Source organism: Cryptomeria japonica, chromosome 5, assembly GCF_030272615.1.
Source record: "Cryptomeria japonica chromosome 5, Sugi_1.0, whole genome shotgun sequence".
In the NCBI taxonomy this organism is placed as follows: Eukaryota; Viridiplantae; Streptophyta; class Pinopsida; order Cupressales; family Cupressaceae; genus Cryptomeria; species Cryptomeria japonica.
The window spans coordinates 904114626-904130284 of record NC_081409.1 but is presented as its reverse complement, the minus strand read 5'-3'; positions in this window follow the sequence as shown (position 1 = coordinate 904130284).

Here is a 15659-nt window from a genome sequence, read left to right as displayed (position 1 = left end):
ATCAACTCTTATTGAAAGAAGACTTGACATTCATAAAACAACTTTTAGAGCTCGATACATGCACTATGAGTTTACCATGTCACCTTTCGGGCTCACCGATGCCCCAACAACATTTATGAATCTAATAAATAGTGTGTTTAAGGATTGCCTAGATAAGTTTGTGTTGGTATTCTTGGATGACATTCTAATCTACTTTAAGAATGAGGAGGAACACTTTCAACATCTATAAATAGTCCTACAACGACTTCAAGAAGAAAAATTATATGGGTTGTTATCCAAGTGCACCTTATTTCATAAGGAAGTACAATACTTAGGGCACATCATCTCTGAAAAGAGAATAATAGTAGATCTGACAAAAATAAAGGCCATACTATAATGACCAATTCCAATTAATATTCAAGAGGTGAGGAGTTTAATGGGATTGGCAGGTTATTACATAAAGTTTGTAATGAATTTCTCTCGAATAGCTCATCCTATCACTACACTTCAGAGGAAGGGGAAACTATTTGAATGCATGGATTAATGTTAGAAAGCATTTGAGAATCTGAAGAGAAACTAATTACAACACCAATTTGAAAGTGAGATCCCAAAGGCCATTTTGTAGTAATTACATATGTTTCTAGAGAAGGATTGGGAGGAGTTCTCATGCAGGATGGACAAGTGATAGCATATGAGTCTAAGAAGTTGCAAAACTACGAACAAAATTATGCACCTCATGAACTTGAGCTAGTAGCTATTGTACATGCTCTATAGATGCGGTAACACTATCTAATGGGAAAACCATTTGAACTCTTATCATATCACCAAGGACTTAATATATATATTTATCCAGCCCAATATGAATGCTCATTAGAGAACATGGTTAGAGTTGATCTCCAACTATGATTTCAAAATTAGTTCTATCAAGGGTAAGGAGAATAGAGTGACAAATGCCTTGAGTCATTGAAGACACCTAGCTTCTATGGTAACTATTAACACTGAGTTTAGAACAGGTGTTCTACAAAAATTGGAAGGAGATGAATACTATAATCAAGTTAGAAAATCCCTTCACAATAATCTTCAAGATCCAAAGTGTTAAGGATTCAATGCTGAGCCAAATGGCCTTTTAAGATATCATGGATGAATGTATGCACTATATTCCTTAGAATTAAGCAAAATGGTTTGGAAGGAGATGCATTCAACACCATATTCTAGACATTTGAGTGTTACCTGTTGGAATCAATGAACACTGAGAGGGGGGGGTAAATCACTGTTTTGCAAATTTCAAATTTATTATTTTGATTCTTTAACCACCAGATGCATAAGAAGGAAAGTAAAGTGCAACAACATAAAACAAATAACCATGCAACCATAACACCAATAATTTTACGTGGAAACCCAAAAGGGAAAAAACACAGTGTGATTTGAACCCGTAATATTATTCCACTATAGCTAGTAGCAAAACAATATTACAAAAGGGGAATGCACTTGCATTTAGGCACACTGCCTAGAGCTCACTGCTTAATTACAAAATAGAGCTACAACCCCAGAGGAAGGCTCATTGCCTTACAGGTGATTACAAAAGGATTACACTAAGTGATGAACTAGAAAATAACATCTAACTATGCCACAAATTAGTTCCAGTTAGGCTCAAGGTGATCCCCTGTGACTGATGTAATTATATGCTTTGTTCTGCTCTGCAACTGCTCACCGAATCATCAAAAATTAGGATGGGCATGTGAAATTGCGCTCAATCGCTCCTAAAACCATTACATACATCATTACCACACACAAAGATACTAACCAAGTTGATCTTATATATCCACACCAACAAAAATGATCTTCCATAAGTCGGCTTCACCAAACATAAAAAATAAAACGTGTAGCTACAAGTCAGCTTAGATCTTTTACTAAACCATATTTTGGACCCAAAATACATGATCACATGAATCTTAGAGGTCTCATAAACTATCTCGAACATATCACCAATCACTGGAATCAACTCTAAGAATTCGGTCACATGTTATACCACAAAATATGATGAATACTTTGTTTTGCTACTTTACCAGATATCAGACATTCAATCAAGCATAGGAATCAACACATCAGGGTGCATTGTCATGATAATCTTCTACATATACCCAACCAACTAATCATTGATCACCGAAACCAAAACTTGCTTCACCAGGAATGAGAATGATCTCTAAACTATATACTAAACTACACCGACAGTCTTAATCCATAAATACTTTATCCAAGACATCCGGTTAGCCAAAACTCCATACCGGATCAGATCAGTAGGCTGAGTTGCCATCAATGACAACTCCTAAGAATCTATAAGCATCAAGAAACACCAATCTTCACCAGAGCATCACCGAAACATCAAATGCCAACAATCTCCCCCTTTGGCATTGATGGCAACATTGGTGAAAAATGGTAAGTGCTCCAATCATTGCAATCAATCTAGAAATCTGTACACTCACTAACTGGTTGACTCCCCCTAAAGATATGCATCAATCTACACTGTAATTTTTACTTCTCTCTCTCTCCCCCTTGACATCAATGGCAAAGGGTGGGAATTCGCCAAAACTTATGTACAATAAATGAATGCAATTGATTACATGAACTTAAAGATGTCTGAGTAGGTCATCTTTAGGGATTCCAAATATTAGTTCCATCCTCTCAGAAAAAAACTCCAAAACATTACTAGGGCACTGTACATGAATGCATGAATCTCAAGACTTTGAAGATTAGATTGCATCGGTTTACCTAAGCCACTGATTGCATCATGTTGTGCTCCAAGTAAGGTGTCCATCCAGGGAGTTATCAAACTTCTCAGATCTCCCACTATACTAAAAAAATTCTCCTTGTCTTTATTCAAACCCTTTACTTTATCGATATAATCCAAAATTTGTGCTTCAAGGGAACCTGGAAAAACTGATTGGTGTGCAAAAGAATGACCGATACTAGCTAACTTACCCTCAAGATCTCTTATTTGTCGATCAATGTCTGCAGTAAATTTGGGCAAAAACAAACATGATTTGAAAATTTTACCACCTTCATTCAATACCTCTTCTACACTCTTCATAGCAGTCTTTAGGCTGGCTCTATCTCTCTCAACTTCTTTCAAATTTTTTTGCTATCTCATCTCATTAAATCTTTTTTGTATAGATTCATATGCAACCTTCTCTAATGATACAAAATGAGTGTTAAAAAAATTTAACATGTTCTTAAGCTTTCCGGAGGGAGAAGCACCGAAGTCCTGACTGAAACTAGGCAAAAGATTTTCCAAAACCTCAGTTGCAAGAGAGATGACCTCTTTATCTTCAGACTGATATTTCAACAAGTCTTCACTTACCTTGATATGAGCCTGCGTGGCAAGTTCCAATGCTTGAAGAGGGGATAAGGTGCTCAAATCTATCGGATCATGAGAAAAATCATCCTCTACATCAATTTCCTTGCCTCTGTCAGTGACATTGGCCACAATCATGGCTACCAGAGGTTTCTCTATTGGCTCATCATCCTTCTCCTTTTCAACCTTTGGATTCTGCACTCACACCCTTTTCACCTTTTGCTATCTCCTCAGCTATCATCTCTAAAATTACTTCTATCTCAGGAGGGTCCTAAGTAGCTTCACCAAAGATATATGCTGCTAGATTCTCAGTAGGTGCATCTTGCTTAACCGAATCAACAAATGGCTAATTTTGTAGACCACTAGAGACTTCTACAGTTACTTTTGGAATGGAAGTGTCTTCATGAATGTTCTCTACTGGGTGGGTAGCAACCTCTTCCTAATTCACCTCATATCTCAGCTCTAACAAAAAGTATTTTATTATTTGCTCTATCTCTTTTGCAACTTCATCAATTTTACCAAGAATAATTTTGTTAATTCTCCTCTTGCTTCTGAATTTCTCTTTTTCCATCTTCAATATTCTTTCAACTTCATCCCTTGATATGACTGAACAAGTTTTTACTAAAACATACTCTTGCATTTCTTCATCTTTCCTGCAAGCAACATTTCTCTGGATATCTAAACTATCATATAACTCTTTAGGAATCTTAGATGACAGTTCAATCAGAGCTCTACTGAAGTTATTCATGTACTGAACAACTTCTTCTTCAAATTCCCTCTACTCCTTGTCATCAACATTCTCATAGTATATAGAAAGATTATTCAAATTTCCATCATTTATAATTTCATTCTTGATTTCTTCTAAGGATTTAGGAGGGATGAACTTAACCTTACTGGACTCCAAAGCTTCATCTATCTCAGATTTATGCTTCTTTCTTCCTCTAGGATTTTCGGATGGGTCTCCTTGAGTCTTTGTCTTCTTGGAGGGTGGAGCATCACAAGATGGCTTTCTGACTACTCTAGCATAAGTAGCAGTCTTCTTAACTTTCCAAACTATTGGGTGTTTGGTGGAATTGATTATGTGTTGCATTGATGTTTTGTCATTGATGCCAATACTAGTTGTTTGGATGCTTTACCGACACCTTTCTGGTCCCAGTAGGTTAAGTGGTTTCTGGTCAACTTGGATCCAACAGAGTCTTGTGATGGAATTGGCTTGTTCATGATACTCATGCTCATATTTGGTCAATTGGTTTTGGTCTGGTAATCGGTTGATATCCTGCTTGCTTAGGAGATTGGTTTCTGGTTCCGACGAGGGTTTCACCAGCAGAGCTTTTGATAGAGATCTTTGATGAATTGCATAAGTCGTGTTGGTGCAACTTCTGATGGAGTTTCAGGATGTTGTTGGTGATCATGTTTGAGACTTGGCGGATGGAGAATCATTGTTGTGGTGTGGACCTATTCTTGGTCCTGGTTGATCTAGGTTATGGACCGACTTTATTGAAACATGTGGATAGGACCTATTGATGTATTTCCAGGATGTCTTATGTGTTGATATTATTCATTTGGTGTAAGGCCGACATGGATTATAATTATGTAATTGGTTTATTATCTGGTGGTCGACCTGATTGTTTAGGGCCAAGGGTTTGTATATATAGATGTAAGATCTCATTATAGATCATCATGGTTATTGTAAGAGGTCATGGTCAAGGAATGCAATGTGCAAATAATGTAATATTATTCAAGCAGAGGAGTTGGTCGATCATTGGAGATCGAATTGGGTTTATGTTAGAGGATTTAGTCCTCCGACATTGAGCTTAACCGGAATTGTACTCAGGCATAGGAGATGCTATCTTTTGTAGTTCAACACTTCTCCAGATTGTACTCTGGATTTATATGTAGTCAATGAGGCTCCTTTTGTGATGAGCAGTGCGCTCTAGGTTGTTGGCCTTACTACATGTGTAGGCCCCTCAATTGTAATTCACATACTTACTGCAAAAGTATTATCTGACTGTGGGTAGGCTTCCCACAATGGTTTTTCCCTTTACCAGGTTTTCCACATACAAATCTTAGTGTTATGTGGATGGCTTTTATTCTGTGATTATTGTTTATTCTTAATTGGTTTAACTGTTATTCCAGTATTAATGTTTTGGGTTTCGGTATTAAAGTTTAAATTGCTAATGGTTCCCATACTTTGTGACAACTAATTCACCCCCTTTCTCAGTTGTCTTCTGGTTATTTGAACTGTCTAACACAAACTTCCTCATCTGAATTTGTCTCCTCCTCAGCTACCACATACTCCCTTGAAGGCTTCTCCTTTTTCCTTTTCTCAACTCCACCAGTTGATACTGCTGGCTTGGGCTTGGGTGGGGGTACCAGTTTCTTCACTCCAGAGAGAGATACAGATCTGCTAGGCTTTGCCTTGGATTGCTTAGGAGGGTTTGCTGGTTTGGGATATGGCTTGATTACATCCTCTTCTCTAAGTATATTCTAAGCTCTTTCCCTCTATATAGTCTCCTTTGTCAAGCCCATCTGTTTTGCAACAACCTCCACTTCCTTCCCGATCTTTCTCTTTCTTGTCAGCTCAAAGAATTGCTTGTATAGGCTTAGGTCCTTCTCCTTAAAAGTATCAAATCTTGGCTCCTTCTTTTCTATGGGTTGACTCAATATATGATGTGCATATACCTCAAGTGTGTCTGCATCGACCTCATAACCCATGGGCATGATCCACACTGTCCTTGGCTCTACTGCCCCCATCAACCATTGATCCTTATCTACCATGAAACAAATGGTTTTCTCATATTCTCCACTGGCTTTGGGGATTCTCTCTCTGCTCTTCATAGTGGATTGAAAATTATTAAAGTATCCCCATAATGTGGATATCCTCATAACATTGTCACGAATTCCCAAGAACCCTTCCTTGATTTGCATGGCCACCGGATTGTCATAGGCCCATTGAACCTTCCCTTTTATATCGAGGATCTTATCAAGGAAGTATAATGCCAAACAAATGATAAGGGAACCAAACTTGAAGGTGTTCTTTTTATCTTGCTTGATCTTATTTAAGTTACTCAACAATTCTCTTAAAAGAACTTCACATAAATTATACCTTTTACATTCTTTTAGGATTTGATAAGATGAAAATATTGCAGTACCAGAAACCGAGTTCTGCCTACTTGATTGATAGACCTTGTAACCAACTACCATTGATGCAAATCTGACATCATGCTCCAAGATGTCATTGATAGTCATTTCTCTATTGTCAAACTTTAAACCAATACTGGCTATCAAAATGTTATTTGATGTCTTCCTTAGACCAAGCACTTCACCAGTTGCACTCAGGCATGTTACGACTTGAATCACCTGCTTGGTGATCTTATGGGGCCTATCTAGCCACATGAACTCTTCATGGACCTTGCTAAGGACGTATCGGATCTATTCAGCTTCATCAAATGATGGGAAATGGATGAACTACATGAAACCCTTGTCTTGAAGAATCTTACATTTCGGTTTTAGGTTTCCCAAGTTGTCCATAAAATGCTTGTTATACAGGGATAGCATGTCAGCACTCCTGAGATCCTCAAGATCACATTGGATGTATGCCCTAATATCTTTGCTATGAAGAACATCGTAGGGTACCGAGGAAAATGCTCCTTCCAGATCATCTTCAACAGACTTGAAAGGAAAATGATCCTTCCAGATCATCTTCAACAAACTTGAAAGGGCATTTCTTAAAAACTGGCCTTGCCATATCTTTAATCTCAACAACCAAAGGAGTAGAATTCTAGATGCAGATGCCATTTCAAACTTAGGGTTTGAAAATAGATAGCTTCGTGAAATAGATAAATACCTTTTTATTCAATCGGGTGCAAGAAATCACTTTCAAATCGCTACAAGCTTGATTTAGGCAGCCAAATCTCTTCTCTTCACTGCTCTGCACTTTTCGCTTGATTGCATTGTGAAGAATGAACCTTTGAAATGCCTTTTTAACCTCTGAAAACCTAATTTTAGGTTGTAATAAATGCTTCAACCTTTTGGCTTTCGATTGCCTTTTTTTTCATGAAATCTCTCATCGAAACCTTAAATCTTCAAAGAATCATCCAGGTATCATCTGCATACATGATCTAAACCTTCTACAACCTTCTGGAATCGGTTACAGATCTCCAAAGAGGGGGTTTTATGAATCTGCATGAGAAACTCCCCCTAAGGCCAAACAACCCTAGTTACTGGATGAGGTTCCATCGCTGGATTCAGATGTGGAGCCATTCCACACATTAGAATCATCTTTCTTAACCCACATCTTCATATGTTGATCTATGATTTCCTCTACCTTTGCTTTGCCTTTCTCATCTGATTTGTTCTTGTTTACCACACCATTATTCCTGCATCTGCAATATTTTGCAATGTGATCTGGTTTGTTACATGCATGGCAAACAATATTTCTCTGCATGGGCCTAAAATTCATCTGATTTGGTCTCATCCTACATTGGTTAGAGATGTGTCCAAACATCCCACATGCAAAACATCTTTTATTCTAAAAATTGTTCATCATTATGCACATGTTTGACTTGTGACCAAAATGGTTGCATTGAAAGGTAGGAACATTATCCATCGTGTTATTCATCATCCCATTATTCATCCTACTTCTTCATTGATTTACCATATGACTGAATCTATTGCAAGTAAAACATCTACCATTGAATTTATAAGCATTAGGCTGTCTTACCGAAGGATTCTTGCTCTTCTAATGATTAGGTTTTGCATTGCTTTGTCCAGAACCGAAGGAATCTCCTTTCTCATATCCAAGTCCTCTTGTGTCCTTTCCATATCTTTGACTTTCCAGCATCTCATCAAGCATTGCTGAGCTAGCCTTGAATTTCTCCTTGTAATCATTAGCAGTAGCAAGCCCATCTCTCAGAATTGTGATTTGTCTTTCAAGTTCTTGACCATCATTTTTGGATTGTGTCAGTTCAAGCCTTAGCTAATCAATCTCATAATTCAGTCTACAACATTCATCTTCTCTATCTTTTAGTGATTGAGTTAAGCTTTCTTCATTCTTGTTTTGGTCTTCAATCTCCTTTGTTAGTTTCATAACAATTGATTGCATCTCATTCTTTAGAACAACATTCTCTCTAGCAAGCTTTTCACATTCATCAGTCTTGCCCTGATTTTCCATGCTTTGTTTTTCTTTCTCTTTTAATTTGTCCATCAGCTCTTTCCTCTTGTCTCTTGAAGTTATCACTTTACCTTTCAATGTCTTAATGAAATCTTCAGTTGCACTCAGGTTTCTCTTTAAGGAACTTACTTCTTTACTTGTTGAATCAAGGTCTTCAAGTGCCACACTAAGCTATCTCTGCAAACCAGAGTCCATTGATTCAATCTTCTAGGTCTCCCTCAAGCTATTAGGCTTTCTCAGAGGAAATAGGCTCTAATACCAATTGTTGGAATAAATGAACACTAAGAGGGGGGGGGGGGGGTGAATCAGTGTTCTGCAAATTTCAAATTTGTTGTTCTGATTCTTTAACCACTAGATGGATAAGAAGGAAAGTAAAGTGCAGCAACACAAAACAAATAACCATGCAACCATAACACCAATATTTTTACATGGAAATCCAAAAGGGAAAAAACATGGTGGGATTTGAATCCATAATATTATTCTACTATGGCCAGTAGCAAAACAACATTACAAAAGGGGAATGCACTTGCATTCAGGCATACTTCCTAGAGCTCACTTCTTAGTTACAAAAATAGGGGTACAATCCCGTAGGAAGGCATTGTCAATGCCTTACATATGATTACAAAAGGATTAAACTGAGTGATGAACTAGAAAATAGCATCTAACTATGCCACAAATTAGTTTTGGATAGGCTCAAGGTGATTCGTTGTAACTAATGTAATGATTTGCTCTGTTCTGCTCTGCAACCGCTCATTGGATCATCAAAAATCAAGACGTGCACGTGAAACTGCACTCAATCACTCCTAAAACCATTACATACATCATTACCACACACAAAGTGTAAAGCGGAAAAATTGAACCCTAGTTGTTCCCCCCCACTCCGCTCCAAGGAGAGAGAAAGGAGGGTCGCTACGGTTGACGGTTTTCAATTAGGAGAGACTTTACATTCAAAAGAGGGGTTGAAACCCACAAGATCCAATCCCATGCAATGGAAGACTGGATTCTAAATGAGTTTCAAGGGTTAAGACATCAAGGATACCCTCTTTTGTAAAGAATGTAGATAGAACGATTGAACTAGGAATGCATGTAAAGTAAGAAAGATTCACTTATAAATAGTGATAGGGGTACAGGATGAAGCTACGGACCTGGAATTAGCAGTAAAATGTCGAGATGGTGCTACCCTGCAAATTTGAGCGAAAGTTGACGGGACGATGGCACCCGGAGTGCACACGGTCCTCCGAAAAATCCGCGAAACGAAGGGGGATCTGTTCGTCTCTGCACAAAGATTCCAGATCTTCAATTACATCCGCGTACCTGCAACCTACACACAGAAAAGAGAGGACAATTGGGGGGTTAGGGATTAGGGGTTTGCCTTTAGGTCAAACCCTGGTTTTGGAATTAACCAAGAAATGAGAATGCTGTAAATGTAAATGTTTGTAATGTAAACAAATACTGATACCTTGTTGTAAGAATGTTTGTATTCTTACATGCGAGGGTGTAATGTATGTGGTATGTTGTATGTTGTATGTGATCTCCTCTTCAATGGTTGAATCCTTTTCTTGAATGCAACACCTAGCTTTGAATGGAGACTTAGAATGCTCAATTGCTTGAAGGAATACTTGAATGCTTGAATGTTTGAATGTTTAAATATCGCTTCCGCATCTTGCTCTTGCTTCTTTCCTTCCTCCCTTTCTAGGAGAGGAAAAGTAGTTTATATACTTGTCAATTAGGGTTGAGAGACTGATTTTTCCGACCTTAGGCCGACCTAGAAGCATTATTTTCCGAATTGCAAACTTAAAGACCCGATGCCCAACAAGAGACCGGGCCCAAAATAGGACCAGGGACCAGGGCGCTGGGCGCCATGGTCCCACCTCCCGAGACAATAGGGTGCAAGGAGGGATCATGCCAAGGTGCAAAAAGATGCAGTTTTTGGTGTCGCAAACAGGTTTCGGGGTCTCCATTCAGGTTCAACGTTATGCCGCCATCATGAAGACCCAAATGCAGTCGAAATTGCAAGTGTCGCAATTTTAGGACGCTACATTTAGCCCCCACTTTAGCGGGAGTATAAGCGTATGCCCATACTTCTGGTAAAGTATAAGGAAACAACATTGAAAGACTTTCACCACGTCAAGGAGGAAAGATACACCAAGCCCCCAGTGGACTAAGGATCTTACGACTTCGATTGACAAAGTAAAAGGGAAGATCATGAGGGAGAACCATGACTGTCAGTAGTAAGGTTCCCTCACTATGAGTCATGCAAGAAAGATATCAAAAATTTTCAAGGCAAAGCTAAATTTGCCAAGAAATTTTCAAGTATCTTGGAGAGATATGAACGGGGTGTATGCCCCCCTACGTTAAAGTGATCGCACATGCCTCATCGGGGGTGATTGCTTTAAGGTAGTGATACATATAAGAAATGAGAAGGGAAAGGAGCACGTTATCACAAGGATTTAGCCCCCAAGTGTGAGATAAGCCCAAGGATAATAGACACAAAACACAAAGCACAAGGTGACTTCACTTTCCTCGGGGTCAGTATGTTGTATGATAATTCATGTATATCATATGTATGTATGCATAATTGTTCTTCATTCCCCAATCAAGGAAGGTCACCTAGAAGAAGGGAACACATGTGTCTTTTGAGTCAACATGAGAGAGACCAAAAGAGATCTCAATGCTTTGCATCGTCCTCAAGTAGACAACACTAAGGACAACAAATAGAAGAATGAGAATAACACATAGAAGAGGTAACAAAAGAGATCAAGAGAGGAGGAGAGAATCTGCTATGCTAATGAAACTAGTCTAGCACGTCATCTACCCCCCGATCTTGCTGATCAATATTTCGGGAAGGCAGGAAACACGCTAGAGGAGGAACATCCAACACAGCAGATGGAGCTATCACAAGATCCAAACAAGGGCTATGTTCATGTTCCAAGCCACGTTGTTCTTGTCTACGAGCTAGGATAAGTGCTTTAGAAAATTTGTTAGATAGATGGTTATCAACATCAACATATTCATATTCACTATCAGAATGAACAGGAGTAGCATTTTCATCATGAATAATATTTTCATCTATATTATCATCAAGATTTATAAAAATAGGATCTTTAACTCGCACAGGATCAAGACCATCATGCACCTTATGTTTAGGAGATTTTGGCTCAATTTTCGGCTGAGGAGAAAACAAAACAATACTGGTTGAAGGTGTTTTTGGGGATTGCAAAGTTTGAGAAGTAACGGCCTGAGCTCTAAGACGATGCTTTCGTCGGCGTTCACGTGCAGAACGATTCCGTCTAGTCTTAGTAGGAAGTTGAGAAGATTGAGGAGGAGGAATGTTCTCATCCTTATCACTTGGGTGTTTAGGTTGTGGTCTCTTAGGTTGAATAATAGGAGAAGAGGAAGGTCTCTTCTCTCCATAAGAGGAAGGAGGAGGAACTGCTCCATATAAGGGAGGAATATTTGGTTTAGGAAGGAGACCAAGTCCATCATGACGAGGAGGTATAGGTCTACTTTTAGGCATAGTCACATTCATAAGGATGGGTTGGGAATCTTCTTGAGGAAAGACATTAGTTTTATCTTTCAAAGGAAGAACTTCCTTCTCAAGAACGATAGGAATATCAAGTTTGGGTGTTCTAGGTTCACTTAGAGACAGGATCATATCTTTTTTCCACTTTTGATAAGATTTGAAAAGATGATCACTCGGCGGTGGAAGAGATTGGAATTGTCTAGGCCAAAAATAATCAATAGGAACGCTAGAAGTTCTTTCAGCTGGTTTGAAGAGACTATGATTGACAGTAACAACTTCACCATTATGAGGAAATTTTAAACACTTGTGAATAGGAGAAGCAATAGCTTTCATGGAAGATAGCCAAGGATAGCCTAGCTTCACATGAAATTGTTCGGACGATGGAATAATAGCAAAGTCCACATCAAGGGATTTGTTATGGACCTCAATAGGTAATGTAATAGAACCAATTGCAGGAGAAGAAAATGCATCAAATAATTTCACAACCACATTTGTTTCGTCATAGATCACTTGATTCAATTGCAAAGTAAAAAGAATTTCTTCAGTAATGACATTAACCATGCAAGAAGGATCACTAAGCACTCCACGACAAGGTGTATTTTTGACTTTTGCAACTATATATAAAGGACCATCAGGTGCCCTGATAGTTTCACTGGAATCAAATGTGATGGAAGGTTCCTTAGGGATTTTCTGCTGTTCCACAAAGTTAATCACATTCGGAGTCATAGACACAAGACTATCAGGTGAGAAAGAGGAATCATTAGTCTCAACCACATTAGGGGTATGAGAAGGTAATGGATCAGTAAAAATCTGAAGATTTTGGTTAGGAGGAGCTACAGATGTGTTGCCTTTATCATTCACAACTGAAACAGAGATAGTATTATTATCAATCAAATCTTGAATTTTACCCTTTAAAGCAAAACATTTTTCAGTATCATGCCCAGGTTGACGATGAAATTGACAAAAAGATTTGTTATCAAAATAGGGTGAATTAATCTTTGCAGGATCTATTTGCCTTATAGGAGGAAGAGTAAGCACATTTTGTTCCAATAACTTATTCATAATACTATGCAACGATTCATTCAAAGGAGTAAACTTTCTTTCTTTCTTGAAAAACTTAGAACTAGGAGGCACACCTGATGCTGCATTCACATTGTTGTTGATGATGTTTTCATTGAATTTAATAGACTCTCAGTTCGGTTTAAACTTCCCAAATGGTTGTTGACTACTATCACCCTTATCACTCGGAGCCATACGATTTGCTTGTTCCATTTGACTCATAGTCAGTTGATAATTGTGAAGAGTTTCGCACAACTGTTGGAAAGAAGTAAACTCAGAAAACAAAAGTTTTTCTCTAATATCTTTTTGTAAATTAGAAATAAAGATTCTTTGAATATCATTGTCAGGTACTGGAAAGGAAATTTGAGCATACAAATGCTTATATCTACCAATGAAATCAGTCACTTTTTCTTTAACACCTTGTTTACAATGCATTAAATCAATCAAAGTAACTTTAGGACTTATATTGTTTTGAAATTGTTGAATGAAAGCATTTGCAAGTTGTTCGAAAGAGGTAATAGACTAAGAAGGCAACGAGCAATACCATTGTAGGGCTTTATCTCTTAATGTTCTAGTAAACAGTTTTGCAAGCAACCTTTGGTCATAAGCAAAATCGGTACATATTGTTTGAAAGGTCTTAACATGTGTTAGAGGATCACCCTTACCATTATAAAGCTCCAAATGCGGAATTTCAACATGTTTAGGGGGGATAGCTCGAACAATGTCAAGAGAAAGTGGGCTCGCAACATCAAATGTGGGCACACTAAACTTAGATTGATTCATAGAGGCAATTTGTTGCTGTAAAGAAGAGACAGTCTGTGCAAGATTGTTAATGGTCGCTTCAATCGAAGAGTTCATATTAGATGTGTTAGATTGTGATGGAGGTATTATGTTATTGAAAGAAGGTATTGATTGAGAATAAGGTGGTGGGACACTATGATAGTTAGTCATAGGAGATGATTGGAAAGGAGGAACACTACAAGGAGGAATGGAATGATTAAACGAATTGCCTCCTTGCGTCATGTTCATTTGTGGAGATGTAATAGGAACACTCATTGAAGGAATGAATGAAGAAGTTGGATTGAATGAAGGAAGAGGGTTGATTGAAGAAGACGGATTGCCTCCATGACTGGTGATCATAGGTGGAATGTCTTGTATTGAACTAGTCATTATGTTTGATGTAAAAGTAGGTATACTAGCAATAGGAGTTGTCAAAGGAATAGAATGATTAACTTGAGTAGGAGGTTGTGTATAACCCAAAGTTTCGGCACAACTCTTCATAGGCATCACATTTGAATCCACAATGTGTGCAATACCATGCAAAATATCAATTCCATTCTTATCACTTTGAACCATACATTTTAGACCCTCAATTAATGAAAGAGCTTCACTATCAGGGTATTCTTGAGACATCCATTGTCGAAAATCATCAAATTGGTTATCGAATTTTGAAAGTTGTTCTACAGAAACCTCATGGAGAGCTTCTTCATCATTAAGAGGATTAGAGGAATTACCCATGTCCTCGTTAAAAAGGCCATTCAAATTAGGTTCCATCTCCTCAGTAATTAAACCTTGGAAAGACTTAATTCTAAGACTTCGTCTAATGGGAATAGTGTAAGTAGGGCTTATTGTTGTAAAACTCATGCACTAAAGAGAGAGAGAAGATTTTTGAATTTTATAGGTAGCAAATTTCAATAAAATTAGCCAATCTCCTAGATTTAAGCTGTTAAATAAAATCAGGACAATCTCCCGAAATTTCGAAAAAAATGTCAGGGACCGTGGCGAACGGAGTGCACACGGTCCTCGCAAGTTTTTTCAAAATTTTCAGGGATGAAAGTTATGATGATTTTAAAGCTAATCTGAAAAAATTGAGTGATTTTAAGATCTGTAGATAGGCCAAATTAAAGTTGCAATCTCAAAATTGAACCCTACCAAGATTGTTGAAAAATGCAAAATTTGAATTTTGAAAAAGAGAGGGAAACTGAAATTTTGAATTTTATGATTTTAGAGGGAATACTGAAAGCAATGCAGGCTTTGAAATTTAAAAGTTGACTCAATTTCATGCAAAATTCAAATTTGAAAGCGGAAATCAAAGTTGCCGCAATTAAACACTTAATTTCAAAAGTCACAAATTGTAAAAATTTGAATAAAGCACTGAAATTTCGAATGAATGCTAACACACTTTTCAGATTTAGGACAGTAAGGAATACAATTTTGATACAAATTTCAATTTCAACAATTTTTGAATGATTAGAAGCCTTAATCCAAGCAATCACTAGACCAACTTTGACTTTAATTTTGAAAGTGTTAGAATTGATAAAATCAGCCAAAATTCTGGATTTTAGCAGAAAAATACAGTAAGATCTAGCTCCCGAAATTTCGGAAAAAATGTTGGGGACGATGGCGCTCGGGGTGCACACGGTCCTCGCAACTTTTTTCCAAATTTCCAAGGATGAAAGATATTGTGATTTTGTTGCGGAATCCAAAGTTACAGCTGATTTGGAGGTGTTTTGATTAGTGAAATTATCAGTCAAAGGTTGAATCAAGAAGGTTTTAAAAATTAGGGTTTTAGC